This window comes from Ambystoma mexicanum, chromosome 1p (assembly GCF_040938575.1).
Source record: "Ambystoma mexicanum isolate Mex_15411 chromosome 1p, UKY_AmexF1_1, whole genome shotgun sequence".
In the NCBI taxonomy this organism is placed as follows: Eukaryota; Metazoa; Chordata; class Amphibia; order Caudata; family Ambystomatidae; genus Ambystoma; species Ambystoma mexicanum.
Window position 1 is genome coordinate 1,465,154,051 of NC_090921.1, and position 15,084 is coordinate 1,465,169,134.

At 54.4% G+C, this 15,084-nt stretch overlaps 1 protein-coding gene across 9 annotated transcripts in view; it reads right to left on the bottom strand.

The window, feature by feature from the left end:
• SEMA4A (semaphorin 4A) overlaps positions 1 to 15,084 on the bottom strand; it is a 733,849-nt gene that overhangs the window by 52,735 nt on the left and 666,030 nt on the right. The window lies entirely within an intron of this gene.

The window sequence follows — 15,084 nt, forward strand, 5'->3', positions numbered from 1 at the left end:
TTCAAAGTAATGATCCTCATGAGAACATACAGACCAAACTCGACAGAAGTGAATGTTATTGGATTGAGAACTTGTGGTGTCTAACGCTATGAGGAATGAATGAAGAGATCAACTGGGCGTGCTTTTTATAAGCATGCTCGTGATCGTAAGGTTTGGAGGTTAACACCAACATGGGCATATTGTTCGAGGATTGGCTTTAATTAAAATAATGAAATAAGCGAAGTATTGATACAATGAAAGAGATATTTGTCACTACACAGGACTTACAAAAAAGATTATCGCTGTATATGTATAATGAATTGATTACTCACTTTGATTGTTTGTTACTTCCAATGTATGGATATTATGATGACGTTAATATTCAGTGTGTTAAAAGTACTCTGAACGCGAATTTAGTTATGTCAATACGTGTTACAACACTCTCGAGCATATCCCGAGTTTAACGCTCAACGAAACATCTATGAGAATAGACAAGCGATCACCATCAATGGTGAGAGAGACCACGTAATTCCAATCAGATGTACACCCCAACCGTCCAGTCTCCCCGTTCCCACGGGGACACGGGACGCGAGGCGTTGCTATGCGGGCCACGAGCCTAGCATTAGCACTCACAGATCTGGGTTGCCATAGGAATATGTGCGCTAACCGGATCACTACTTCCATGTAGGTCATACATTTTGAATCAATGTGCAATGTTTTCTCTAAACAAGAATAGATTAGCGATCGAGAATAGAAGAGTAAGTACCAATCAAACTTCACTGAATCCGGCACCGCGTTCATCCCATATCCCCGTTTCCATGGGGACGCGGGACGCAAGGCGTCGCTACGCAGGTCTCCCGCCACGTGATAGCGCATGCACAACGGGGTTGCCATAGGAACTGGTATACAAATATTTCCTTTCGCGGCGCGGGCTTGCTGCAACTTTCCCCACACTGCAGAACGTTAGTAGAGTAGATACGGCCACAGAGTGAGAAGACACAGAAGAGCACACTCTGACGGGTAAGCCTCAGATCCACACTTAAAGGAATACAAAGGTACGCACGAGTCGCCCACAATGATGAACAGTAAATCATTATGGTTTCATTATTTTTATTCAGATCACAGACGATTGAATCGTTGAATACAGAGGGTTTTCTACCCCACAATGGTGTTAGGCACCATAGGACATTACGAAGGTAATTTTAGTGCATGTTAGATATGCGCAACACTATAAATTCGCTAGTTCATTTGTACAACCATTAAGTAGCATTAATCTAACGAAGATGCCATGTTGTTGTTTTCCCTTCATAACCTTAACCTTCTGTCTATTGGGAATTACCTTAATTGGGTATGTACATTTTAATTTACCTATCATACATTGATTGATGATCTTCAAAAATGCCGGACTGAGATATTTGACATACATGGATTGATGTAATGTCTGTATTTTCTTTCTTTCTGAAACCACATTTGATTTATGATTTCCCTTACATGGGATGAATGTATCCTTTGTTGTAACCTTTTTGATTTGTTTATTTATTATGTTATCTGATTTTGACTGAAAAACAATTAGTTGAATATAAAAGTGTTGTTAACGCCCTGAAGAAGGAGATTCGCTCCGAAATGCATTCGCATTAAAACAACCATACAAATATTGAACAAATTAGCGTCCTGTTTGATGAATACCTAGCAGTTTCCGAAACTAACGACTCAAGAACTATTTTTGAGACTAGGTCTGAGAGTTTTTTCTAATTCTGCTTTGGACATCAACCCTTAGGTGTAAATGAACGCACAGTTGGATGAGAATCTTCGTAAAGCTTTGCATCAATAGTATATCTAACCAAATGAATAAGCTCCACAAGAGCTCACGTCGAGAGCACCAGACTTAGCTGGATGAGCTCATCCAACTTCTTGTGTATGGAGGTTCGGGAAGCAGACCATTCATAGGGAGGGCCGAGCTAGAGCCGAGGCTGCGGGTCTGGTGAGGCTCTAAGAGCCAGACATGAACCACACTGGCTAACACCCATAGCAGGTGTCCTAGTCCCTCTCTACTCTGCCTCCTGCCCAATACAAAACCCATAACAGGCGTCCTAGTCCCTCTCTGCCATCCCTCCCGCCCAACACAAAACCCATGCCAGGTGACCTAGTCCCTCTCTGCCATCCCTCCCGCCCAACACAAAACCCATACCAGGCACCCTAGTCCCTCTCTGCCCTCCCTCCGACCCAACACAAAACCCAAACCAGCTGCCCTAGTCCCTCTCTGCCCTCCCTTCCGCCCAGCACAAAACCCATGCCAGGTGTCCTAGTTACTCTCTGCCCTCCCTCCCGCCAACACAAAACTCATACCTGGTGTCCTAGTCCCTCTCTGCTCTCCCTCCTGCCCAACACAAAAGCCATACCTGGTGTCCTAGTCCCTCTCTGCCCTACCTCCTGCCCAACACAAAACCCATACCTGGTGTCCAAGTCCCCACCTATATCACCAAACCCATACCAGGTGTCCTAGTCCCTCTCTGCCATCCCTCCTGCCCAACACAAAACCCATACCTGGTGTCCTAGTCCCCCTCTACCCTCCCTCCTGCCCAACACAAAGCCCATACCAAGTGTCCTACTCCCTCTCTGCTCTCCTTCCTGCCCAACAAAAAACCCATACCTGGTGTCCAAGTACCCACCTACCCTCCCTCCCGCCGAACACCAAACCCATAGCAGGTGTCCTAGTCCCTCTCTGCCCTCCCTCCTGCCCAACACAAAACTCATACCCGGTGCCCGAGTCCCCCTCTACCCTCTCTCCCGCCCAACTCAAAACCCAAACTAGGTGTCCTAGTCCCTCACTGCACTCCCTCCTGCCCAACACAAAACCCATACCTGGTCTCCTGGTCCCAGTCTATTCTCCCTCCCCCCCAACATAAAACCCATACCAGGCGCCCTATTACCTCTCTGCCCTCACTCCTGCCCAAGACAACACCCATACCTGGTGTCCTAGTCCTCTTTCTCCACTCTCTCCCTCCCACCCAACACAAAACCCATACCAGGTGTCCTAGCCCCTCTCTGCCCTCCCTCCTGCAACAACACAAAACCCATACCTTGTGTCCTAGTTCCCTGCTACCCTTCCTCCCATCCAACATAAAACCAATACCAGGTGTCCTGGTCCCCCTCTGCCCTCCCCCCTGCCCAACACAAAACCCATACTTGGTGTCCTAGTCCCCTTTCTGCCCTCCCTCCCGCCTAACACAAAACCCATACCGGGTGTCTTAGTCATTTTGTGCCCTCCCCCCTGCCCAACACAACACCCATACCTGATGTCCTAGTCCCCCTCTACTCTCCCTCCCACCCAACACAAAACCCATACCAGGTGTCCTAGTCCCTCTTTGTCCTCCCTCCCGCCCAACACAATACCCATACCTGGTGTCCTAGTCCCCTTTCTACCCTCCCTCCCGGCTAACACAAAACCCATACCAGGTATCCGCGTCCCCCTCTGCCCTCCCTCCTGCCCAACACAAAACCCATACCAGGTGTCCTAGTCCCTCTCTGCCCTCCCTTCCACCCAAAACAAAACCCATATCCGTTGTCCTAGTCCCCCTCTACCCTCCCTCCCGCCCAGCACAAAACCCATATCTGGTATCCTAGACCCCTCTACCCACCCTTCCACCCAAAACAAAACCCATACCTGTTGTCCTAGTCCCCGTCTATCCTCCCTTCCATCCAACCCCAAATCCATACCTGGTGCCCTAGTCCCTCTCTCCCCTCCCTCCTGCCCAACACAAAACTCATACCTGGTGCCCTAGTCCCCCTCTACACTCCCTCCGCCCAATTCAAAACCCATTCTAGGTGTCCTAGTTCCTCTCTGCTCTCCCTCCTACCAAACACAAAACCCATACCAGGCGTTCTAGTCCCTCTCTGCCCTCCCTCCCGCCCAACACAAAACCCATGCCAGGTGTCATAGTCGCTCCCTGCTCTCCCTCCTGCCCAACACAAAACACACACCTGGTGTCCTAGCCTCCTCTACCCTCCCTGCCTCACCAACACAAAACCCATACGTGGTGTCCCAGTCCCTCTCTGCCAACCCTGCCGCCCAACACAAAACTCATACCAGCTGTCCTAGTCCCTCTCTGCCCTCCTTTCCGCCCAACACAAAACCCATGCCAGGTGTCCTAGTTACTCTCTGCCCTCCCACCCGCCAACACAAAACTCATACCTGGCGTCCTAGTCCCTCTCTGCCCTACCTCCTGCCCAAAACAAAACCCATACCTGGTGTCCAAGTCCCCACCTATATTACCAAACCCATACCAGGTATCCTAGTCCCTCTCTGCTCTCCCTCCTGCCCAACAAAGAACCCATACCTGGTGTCCAAGTCCCCACCTACCTTCCCTCCCGCCGTACACCAAACACATACCAGGTGTCCTAGTCCGTCTCTGTCCTCTCTCCTGCCCAACACAAAACTGATACCCGTTGCCCGAGTCCCCCTCTATCCTCTCTCCCGCCAAACTCAAAACCCAAACTAGGTATCCTAGTCCCTCACTGCCCTCCTTCCTGCCCAACATAAAACCCATACCTGGTCTCCTGGTCCCAGTCTACCCTCCCTCCCGCCCAACAAAAAACCCACACCAGACATCCTAGTCCCTCTCTGCCCTCCCTCCTGCCCAACACAAAACCCATACCTGGTGTCCAAGTCCCCCTCTACCCTCCCTCCCGCCCAACAAATGCCATATCATAACATAAAACCCATACCAGGCGTCCTAGTACCTCTCTGCCCTCACTCCTGCCCAACACAAAACCCATACCTGGTGTCCTAGTCCCCTTTCCCCACTCCCTCCCACCCAGCACAAAACCCATACCAGGTGTCCTAGTCCCTCTCTGCCCTCCCTCCTGCAACAACACAAAACCCATACCTTGTGTCCTAGTCCCCCTCTACCCTCCCTCCCGCCCAACAAATGCCATATCATAACATAAAACCCATACCAGGCGTTCTAGTACCTCTCTGCCCTCACTCCTGCCCAACACAAAACCCATACCTGGTGTCCTAGTCCCCTTTCTCCACTCCCTCCCTCCCACCCAGCACAAAACCCATACCAGGTGTCCTAGTCCCTCTCTGCCCTCCCTCCTGCAACAACACAAAACCCATACCTTGTGTCCTAGTCCCCCGCTACCCTTCCTCCCATCCAACATAAAACCAATACCAGGTGTTCTGGTTCCCCTCTGCCCTCCCTCCTGCCCAACACAAAACCCATACCTGGTTGTCCCCTTTCTACCCTCCCTTCCGCCTAACACAAAACCCATACCAGGTGTCTTAGTCATTCTGTACCCTCCCACCTGCCAGACACAACACCCATACCTGGTGTCCTAGTACCCCTCTACTCTCCCTCCCCCCCCCAACACAAAACCCATACCAGGTGTCCCAGTCCCTCTCTGCCCTCCCCCCTGCCCAACACAAAACCCGTACTTGGTGTCCTAGTCCCCTTTCTACCCTCCCTCCCGGCCAACACAAAACCGATACCAGGTGTCCGCGTCCCCCTCTGTCCTCCCCCCTGCCCAACACAAAACCCATACCAGGTGTCCTAGTCCCTCTCTACCCTCCATGCCTCACCAACACAAAACCCATACCAAGTGTCCTAGTTCCTCTCTGCCCTCCCTCCCACCAACACAAAACCCATACCTGGTGTCCTAGTCTCTTTCTGCCCTCCCTCCCGCCAACACAAAACCCATACCTGGTGTCCTAGTCCATCTCTGCTCTCCCTCCCGCCCAACAAAAAACCCATAACAGGCATCCTAGTCCCCCTCTGCCCTCGCTCCTGCCCAACACAAAACACATACCGGTGTCCTAGTCCCCTGTCTACCCTCCCTCCCCTCTAACAAAAAACCCATACCAGGTGTCTTAGTCCTTCTCTGCCCTCCCTCCGCCCAACACAAAAGCCATATCAGTTGTCCTAGTCCCTCTCTGTCCTGCCTCCTGCCCAACACAAAACCCATACCTCGTGTCCAAGTCCTCCTCTACCCTCCCTCTCGTCCAACACTAAACCCATACCAGGCGTCCTGGTCTCCCACTACCATCCCTACTGCCCATCACAAAACCCATACCTGGTGCCCTAGTCCCCTGTCTAGCCTCCCTCCCGCCTAACACAAAACCCATACCAGGTGTCCTAGTCCTTCTCTGCCTTCCCCTCTGCCCAACATAAAACCCATACCTGTTGCCCTAGCCCCCTCTACCCTCCCTCCTGCCAAACACAAAACCCATACCTGGTGTCCTAGTCCCACTCTGCCCTCCCTCCTGCCCAACACAAAACCCATACCTGGTGTCCTAGTCCCTCTCTGCCCTCCCTCCTGCCCAACACAAAACCCATACAAGGCGTCATAGTCACTCTCTGCCCTCCCTCCTGCCCAACACAAAACCCATACCTGGTGTCCGAGTCCCCCTATGCCCTCCCTGCTGCTCAACACAAAACCCATACCTGGTGTCCAAGTCCCTCTCTCTGCCCTCCCTCCTGCCCAACACAAAACTCATACCAGGCGTCCTAGGCCCTCTCTGCCCTCCCTCCCGCCCAACACAAAACCCATGCCAGGTGTCGTAGTCCCTCTTTGCCCTCCCTCCTGTTCAACACCAAAACCATACCAGGTGTCCTAGTCCCACTCTGCCCTCCCTCCTGCCCAACACAAAACCCATACCTTGTGTCCTAGTCCCTCTCTGCCCTCCCTGATACCCATCACAAAACCCATACAAGGCATCATAGTCCCTCTCTGCCCTCCCTCCTGCCCAACACAAAAACCATATCTGTTGTCCTAGTCCCCAATTACCCTCCGTACTGCCCAACAAAAAACCCATACCAAGCGTCCGAGTCCCCCACTACCTTACCTCCCTCCCAACACAAAATGCATACCTGGTGCCCTAGTCCACTTCTACCCTCCCTCCTGCCCAACTCAAAACCCAAACTAGGTGTCTTAGTCCCTCTCAGCCCTCCCTCACGCCCAACACAAAACCCATAACAGGCATCCTAGTCCATCTCTGCCCTCCCCCTTGCCCAACACAAAACCCATACCTGGTGTCCTAGTCCCCTTTCTACCTTCCCTCAAGCCCAACATAAAACCCATACCAGGTGTCCTCGTCCCTCTCTGTCCTCCCTCCTGCCCAACACAAAACCCATACCTGGTGTCCAAGTCCCACTCTACCCTCACTCCCGCCCAACACAAAACCCATACCAAGTGTCCTAGTCCCTCTCTGCCCTCCCTCCTGCCCAACACAAAACCCACACCTTGTGTCCTAGTCCCCCGCTACCCTTCCTCCCATCCAACACAAAACCCATACCAGGTGTCCTGTTCCTCCTCTGCCCTCCCTCCTGCCCAACACAAAACCCATACCTGGTGTCCTAGTCCCCTTTCTACCCTCCCTCCCGCCCAACACAAAACCCATACCTGGTGTCCTAGTCCCCCTCTACCCTCCCTCCTGCCCAACACAAAAACCATACCGAGTGTCCTAGTCCCTCTCTGCTCTCCCTCCTGCCCAACAAAAAACCCATACCTGGTGTCCAAGTCCCCACCTACCCTCCCTCCCGCCGAACACCAAACCCATACCAGGTGTCCGAGTCCCTCTCTGCCCTCCCTGCTGCCCAACACAAAACTCATAACCAGTACCCGAGTCCCCCTCTATCCTCTCTCCTGCCCAACTCAAAACCCACACTAGGCGTCCTAGTTCCTCTCTGCCCTCCCTCCTGCCCAACACAAAACCCATACCTGGTCTCCTACTCCCGCTCTACCCTCCCTCCCACCCAACATAAAACCCATACCAGGCGTCCTAGTACCTTTCTGCCCTCACTCCTGGCCAAAACAAAACCCATACCTGGTGTCCTAGTCCTCTTTCTCCACTCCCTCTCTCCCACCCAACACAAAACCCATACCAGGTGTCCTAGTCCCTCTCTGCCCTCCCTCCTGCAACAACACAAAACCCATACCTTGTGTCCTAGTCCCCCGCTACCCTTCCTCCCATCCAACACAAAACCCATACCAGGTGTCCTGTTCCCCCTCTGCCCTCCCTCCTGCCCAACACAAAACCCATACCTGGTGTCCTAGTCCCCTTTCTACCCTCCCTCCCGCCTAACACAAAACCCATACCAGGTGTCCTAGTCCTTCTTTGCCCTCCCCCCTGCCCAACACAACACTCATACCTGGAGTCCTAGTCCCCCTCTACTCTCCCTCCCACCCAACACAAAACCCATACCAAGTGTCCTAGTCCCTCTCTGCCCTCCCTCCTGCCCAACACAAAACCCACACCTTGTGTCCTAGTCCTCCGCTACCCTTCCTCCCATCCAACACAAAACCCATACCAGGTGTCCTGTTCCTCCTCTGCCCTCCCTCCTGCCCAACACAAAACCCATACCTGGTGTCCTAGTCCCCTTTCTACCCTCCATCCCGCCCAACACAAAACCCATACCTGGTGTCCTAGTCCCCCTCTAGCCTCCCTCCTGCCCAACACAAAAACCATACCGAGTGCCCTAGTCCCTCTCTGCTCTCCCTCCTGCCCAACAAAAAACCCATACCTGGTGTCCAAGTCCCCACCTACCCTCCCTCCCGCAGAACACCAAACCCATACCAGGTGTCCGAGTCCCTCTCTGCCCTCCCTGCTGCCCAACACAAAACTCATAACCAGTACCCGAGTCCCCCTCTATCCTCTCTCCTGCCCAACTCAAAACCCACACTAGGCGTCCTAGTTCCTCTCTGCCCTCCCTCCTGCCCAACACAAAAGCCATACCTGGTCTCCTACTCCCCCTCTACCCTCCCTCCCGCCCAACATAAAACCCATACCAGGCGTCCTAGTACCTTTCTGCCCTCACTCCTGGCCAAAACAAAACCCATACCTGGTGTCCTAGTCCTCTTTCTCCACTCCCTCTCTCCCACCCAACACAAAACCCATTCCAGGTGTCCTAGTCCCTCTCTGCCCTCCCTCCTGCAACAACACAAAACCCATAACTTGTGTCCTAGTCCCCCGCTACCCTTCCTCCCATCCAACACAAAACCCATACCAGGTGTCCTGTTCCCCCTCTGCCCTCCCTCCTGCCCAACACAAAACCCATACCTGGTGTCCTAGTCCCCTTTCTACCCTCCCTCCCGCCTAACACAAAACCCATACCAGGTGTCCTAATCCTTCTTTGCCCTCCCCCCTGCCCAACACAACACTCATACCTGGAGTCCTAGTCCCCCTCTACTCTCCCTCCCACCCAACACAAAACCCATACCAAGTGTCCTAGTCCCTCTCTGCCCTCCCTCCTGCCCAACACAAAACCCACACCTTGTGTCCTAGTCCCCCGCTACCCTTCCTCCCATCCAACACAAAACCCATACCAGGTGTCCTGTTCCTCCTCTGCCCTCCCTCCTGCCCAACACAAAACCCATACCTGGTGTCCTAGTCCCCTTTCTACCCTCCCTCCCGCCCAACACAAAACCCATACCTGGTGTCCTAGTCCCCCTCTACCCTCCCTCCTGCCCAACACAAAAACCATACCGAGTGTCCTAGTCCCTCTCTGCTCTCCCTCCTGCCCAACAAAAAACCCATACCTGGTGCCCAAGTCCCCACCTACCCTCCCTCCCGCCGAACACCAAACCCATACCAGGTGTCCGAGTCCCTCTCTGCCCTCCCTGCTGCCCAACACAAAACTCATAACCAGTACCCGAGTCCCCCTCTATCCTCTCTCCTGCCCAACTCAAAACCCACACTAGGCGTCCTAGTTCCTCTCTGCCCTCCCTCCTGCCCAACACAAAACCCATACCTGGTCTCCTACTCCCCCTCTACCCTCCCTCCCGCCCAACATAAAACCCATACCAGGCATCCTAGTACCTTTCTGCCCTCACTCCTGGCCAAAACAAAACCCATACCTGGTGTCCTAGTCCTCTTTCTCCACTCCCTCTCTCCCACCCAACACAAAACCCATACCAGGTGTCCTAGTCCCTCTCTGCCCTCCCTCCTGCAACAACACAAAACCCATAACTTGTGTCCTAGTCCCCCGCTACCCTTCCTCCCATCCAACACAAAACCCATACCAGGTGTCCTGTTCCCCCTCTGCCCTCCCTCCTGCCCAACACAAAACCCATACCTGGTGTCCTAGTCCCCTTTCTACCCTCCCTCCCGCCTAACACAAAACCCATACCAGGTGTCCTAGTCCTTCTTTGCCCTCCCCCCTGCCCAACACAACACTCATACCTGGAGTCCTAGTCCCCCTCTACTCTCCCTCCCACCCAACACAAAACCCATACCAAGTGTCCTAGTCCCTCTCTGCCCTCCCTCCTGCCCAACACAAAACCCACACCTTGTGTCCTAGTCCCCCGCTACCCTTCCTCCCATCCAACACAAAACCCATACCAGGTGTCCTGTTCCTCCTCTGCCCTCCCTCCTGCCCAACACAAAACCCATACCTGGTGTCCTAGTCCCCTTTCTACCCTCCCTCCCGCCTAACACAAAACCCATACCAGGTGTCCTAGTCCTTCTTTGCCCTCCCCCCTGCCCAACACAACACTCGTACCTGGAGTCCTAGTCCCCCTCTACTCTCCCTCCCACCCAACACAAAACCCATACCAAGTGTCCTAGTCCCTCTCTGCCCTCCCTCCTGCAACAACACAAAACCCATATCTTGTGTCCTAGTCCCCCGCTACCCTTCCTCCTATCCAACACAAAACCCATACCAGGTGTCCTGTTCCCCCTCTGCCCTCCCTCCTGCCCAACACAAAACCCATACCTGGTGTCCTAGTCCCCTTTCTACCCTCCCTCCCGCCTAACACAAAACCCATACCAGGTGTCCTAGTCCTTCTTTGCCCTCCCCCCTGCCCAACACAACACTCATACCTGGAGTCCTAGTCCCCCTCTACTCTCCCTCCCACCCAACACAAAACCCATACCAAGTGTCCTAGTCCCTCTCTGCCCTCCCTGCTGCCCAACACAAAACTCATAACCAGTACCCGAGTCCCCCTCTATCCTCTCTCCTGGCCAACTCAAAACCCACACTAGGCGTCCTAGTTCCTCTCTGCCCTCCCTCCTGCCCAACACAAAACCCATACCTGGTCTCCTACTCCCCCTCTACCATCCCTCCCGCCCAACATAAAACCCATACCTGGCGTCCTAGTACCTTTCTGCCCTCACTCCTGGCCAAAACAAAACCCATACCTGGTGTCCTAGTCCTCTTTCTCCACCCCCTCTCTCCCACCCAACACAAAACAAATACCAGGTGTCCTAGTCCCTCTCTGCCCTCCCTCCTGCAACAACACAAAACCCATACCTTGTGTCCTAGTCCCCCGCTACCCTTCCTCCCATCCAACACAAAACCCATACCAGGTGTCCTGTTCCCCCTCTGCCCTCCCTCCTGCCCAACACAAAACCCATACCTGGTGCCCTAGTCCCCTTTCTACCCTCCCTCCCGCCTAACACAAAACCCATACCAGGTGTCCTAGTCCTTCTTTGCCCTCCCCCCTGCCCAACACAACACTCATACCTGGAGTCCTAGTCCCCCTCTACTCTCCCTCCCACCCAACACAAAACCCATACCAAGTGTCCTAGTCCCTCTCTGCCCTCCCTCATGCCCAACACAAAACCCACACCTGGTGTCCTAGTCCCCTTTCTACCCTCCCTCCTGGCCAACACATAACCCATACCAGGTGTCTGAGTCCCTGTCTGCCCTCCCTCCTGCCCAACACAAAACCCATACCAAGTGTCCTAGTCCCTCTCTACCCTCCCTGCCTCACCCACACAAAACCCATACCAAGTGTCCTAGTCCCTAGCTGCCCTCCCTCCCGCCTAACACAAAACCCATGCCAGGTGTCCTAGTCTCTCTCTGCCCTCCCTCCTGCCAACACAAAACCCATACCTGGTGCCCTAGTCCGCCTCTACCCTCCCTCCCGCCCAACTCAAAACCCAAACTAGGTGTCTTAGTCTCTCTCTGCCCTCCCTCCCGCCCAACACAAAACCCATACCAGGCATCCTAGTCCATCTCTGCCCTCCCTCCTGCACAACACAAAACCCATACCTAGTGTTCTAGTCCCCTTTCCACCCTCCCTCAAGCCCAACATAAAACCCATACCAGGTGTCTCAGTCCCTCTCTGTCCTCCCTCCCGCCCAACACAAAACCCATCCCAGGCATCCCAGTCCCTCTCTGCCCTCCCTCCTGCCCAACACAAAACCCATACCTGAGGTCCTAGTCCCCTTTCACCCTCCCTCCCGCCCAACACAAAACCCATACCTGGTGCCTTAGTCCCTCTCTGCCCTCACTCCTGCCCAACACAAAACCCATACCTGGTGTCCTAGTCCGCTTTCTCCACTCCCTCCCTCCCGCCCAACACAAAACCCATACCAGGTGTCTGAGTCCCTCTCTGCCCTCCCTCCTGCAACAACACAAAACCCATACCTGGTGTCCTAATCCCCCGCTACCCTTCCTCCCATCCAACACAAAACCCATACCAGGTGTCCTGGTCCCCCTCTGCCCTCCCTCCTGCTCAACACAAAACCCATACCTGGTGTCCTAGTCCCCTTTCTACCCTCCCTCCCGCCTAAAACAAAACCCATACCAGGTGTCCTAGTCCCTCTCTACCCTCCCTCCTGCCCAACACAATACCCATACCTGATGTCCTAGTCCCCTTTCTACCCTCATAGTCCCTCTCTGCCCTCCCTCCTGCCCAACACACAAAAACCATATCTGGTGTCCTAGTCCCCCTCTACCCTCCCTACTGCCCAACAAAAAACCCATGCCAGGCGTCCTGGTCCCCCTCTGAAATCCCTCCCGCCCAACACAAAACCCATACCAGGTGTCCTAGTCCCTCTCTGCCCTCCCTCACGCCTAACACAAAATCCATACCTGGTGTCCTAGTCCCTCTCTGCCCTCCCTCCTGGCCAACACAAAACCCATACCTGGTGTCCAAGTCACCCTCTATACTCCCTCCTGCCCAACACAAAACCCATACCAGGGGTCCTAGTCCCTCTCTGCCCTCCCTTCCGTCCAACACAAAACCCATACCTGGCGCCCTAGTCCCTCTCTGCTCTCACTCCTGTGCAACACAAACCCCATACCAGGTGTCCTGGTCCCTTTCTGCCCTCCCTCCTGCCCAACACAAAACCCATACCTGGGGTCCTAGTCCCCTTTCACCCTCCCTCCCGCCCAACACAAAACCCATACCTGGTGCCTTAGTCCCTCTCTGCCCTCACTCCTGCCCAACACAAAACCCATACCTGGTGTCCTAGTCCGCTTTCTCCACTCCCTCCCTCCCGCCCAACACAAAACCCATACCAGGTGTCTGAGTCCCTCTCTGCCCTCCCTCCTGCAACAACACAAAACCCATACCTGGTGTCCTAATCCCCCGCTACCCTTCCTCCCATCCAACACAAAACCCATACCAGGTGTCCTGGTCCCCCTCTGCCCTCCCTCCTGCTCAACACAAAACCCATACCTGGTGTCCTAGTCCCCTTTCTACCCTCCCTCCCGCCTAAAACAAAACCCATACCAGGTGTCCTAGTCCCTCTCTACCCTCCCTCCTGCCCAACACAATACCCATACCTGATGTCCTAGTCCCCTTTCTACCCTCATAGTCCCTCTCTGCCCTCCCTCCTGCCCAACACACAAAAACCATATCTGGTGTCCTAGTCCCCCTCTACCCTCCCTACTGCCCAACAAAAAACCCATGCCAGGCGTCCTGGTCCCCCTCTGAAATCCCTCCCGCCCAACACAAAACCCATACCAGGTGTCCTAGTCCCTCTCTGCCCTCCCTCACGCCTAACACAAAATCCATACCTGGTGTCCTAGTCCCTCTCTGCCCTCCCTCCTGGCCAACACAAAACCCATACCTGGTGTCCAAGTCACCCTCTATACTCCCTCCTGCCCAACACAAAACCCATACCAGGGGTCCTAGTCCCTCTCTGCCCTCCCTTCCGTCCAACACAAAACCCATACCTGGCGCCCTAGTCCCTCTCTGCTCTCACTCCTGTGCAACACAAACCCCATACCAGGTGTCCTGGTCCCTTTCTGCCCTCCCTCCTGCCCAACACAAAACCCATACCTGGGGTCCTAGTCCCCTTTCACCCTCCCTCCCGCCCAACACAAAACCCATACCAGGGGTCCTAGTCCCTCTCTGCCTCCCTCCTGCCCTACACAAAACCCATACCTGGTGTACTAGTCCCCTTTCTACCCTCCTTCCCGCCCAACACAAAACCCATACCTGGTGTCCTGACAACACAAAACCCATACCTGGTGTCCTGCCCTCCCTCCCTCCCAGCACAAAACCCATACCTGGTGTCCTGCCCTCCCTCCCGCCCAACACAAAACCCATACATGGTGTCCTAGTCCCTCTCTGCCCCTGCCCCCCGCCTGCCCAACACAAAACCCATACCAGGTGTCCTAGTCCCTCCCTACCCTCCCTCCCGCCCAACACAAAACCCACACCAGGTGTCCTAGTCCCTCCCTACCCTCCCGCCCGCCCAACACAAAACCCCTACCTGGTGTCCTAGTCCTCCTCTGCCCTCCCTCCCGCCAAACACAAAACCCATACCTAGTGTCCTAGTCCCTCTCTGCCCTCACTCCTGCCAAACACAAACCCATACCTGGTGTTGATCCTTTCCCTCCTTACACAATGCACATACCCAGTGGTGGAAATGGAAAAAATGTGGTGGGTGATCCCATAAGTGCTGGTGGGGGAGGAGTTGGGGCGTGGTCTAGAGGGGGCGGGGTTGGTAGTGGCCATCCGATCAGATAAATACTTTTAAAAAAAATAAGTGCCCGCAAAGGCAACATTGCTTTTTACCACCGGCCAGGGCTTTAAGTGTGACGGGTGGAGAGAAACGTGAGGCCGCTGGAAGCCGAGGCCGTTTTCCTGAAGACTGAAACTCCGTGAGTTTCAGTCTTCAGGAAAACGGCCTCAGCCTTCAGCAGCCTCACCCCTTCAGCCTTAATGGCGACGCTGCCCCTCCCCAGCTGCCGAGGGGAAGCGCCACCATTAAGGCTGAATAGGCGAGGCGCTGTCCCCTGCCAGGCAACCCAATAGAAAATAAATGCAGAGATCAACACCCTCTCCCCTTGGGAGAGGGTGTTGATCACTACAAAAGGCTGCCTGGCAGTAGCCCATTGAGCCGGGGCTCTTCAGGGGGGCGTGGCC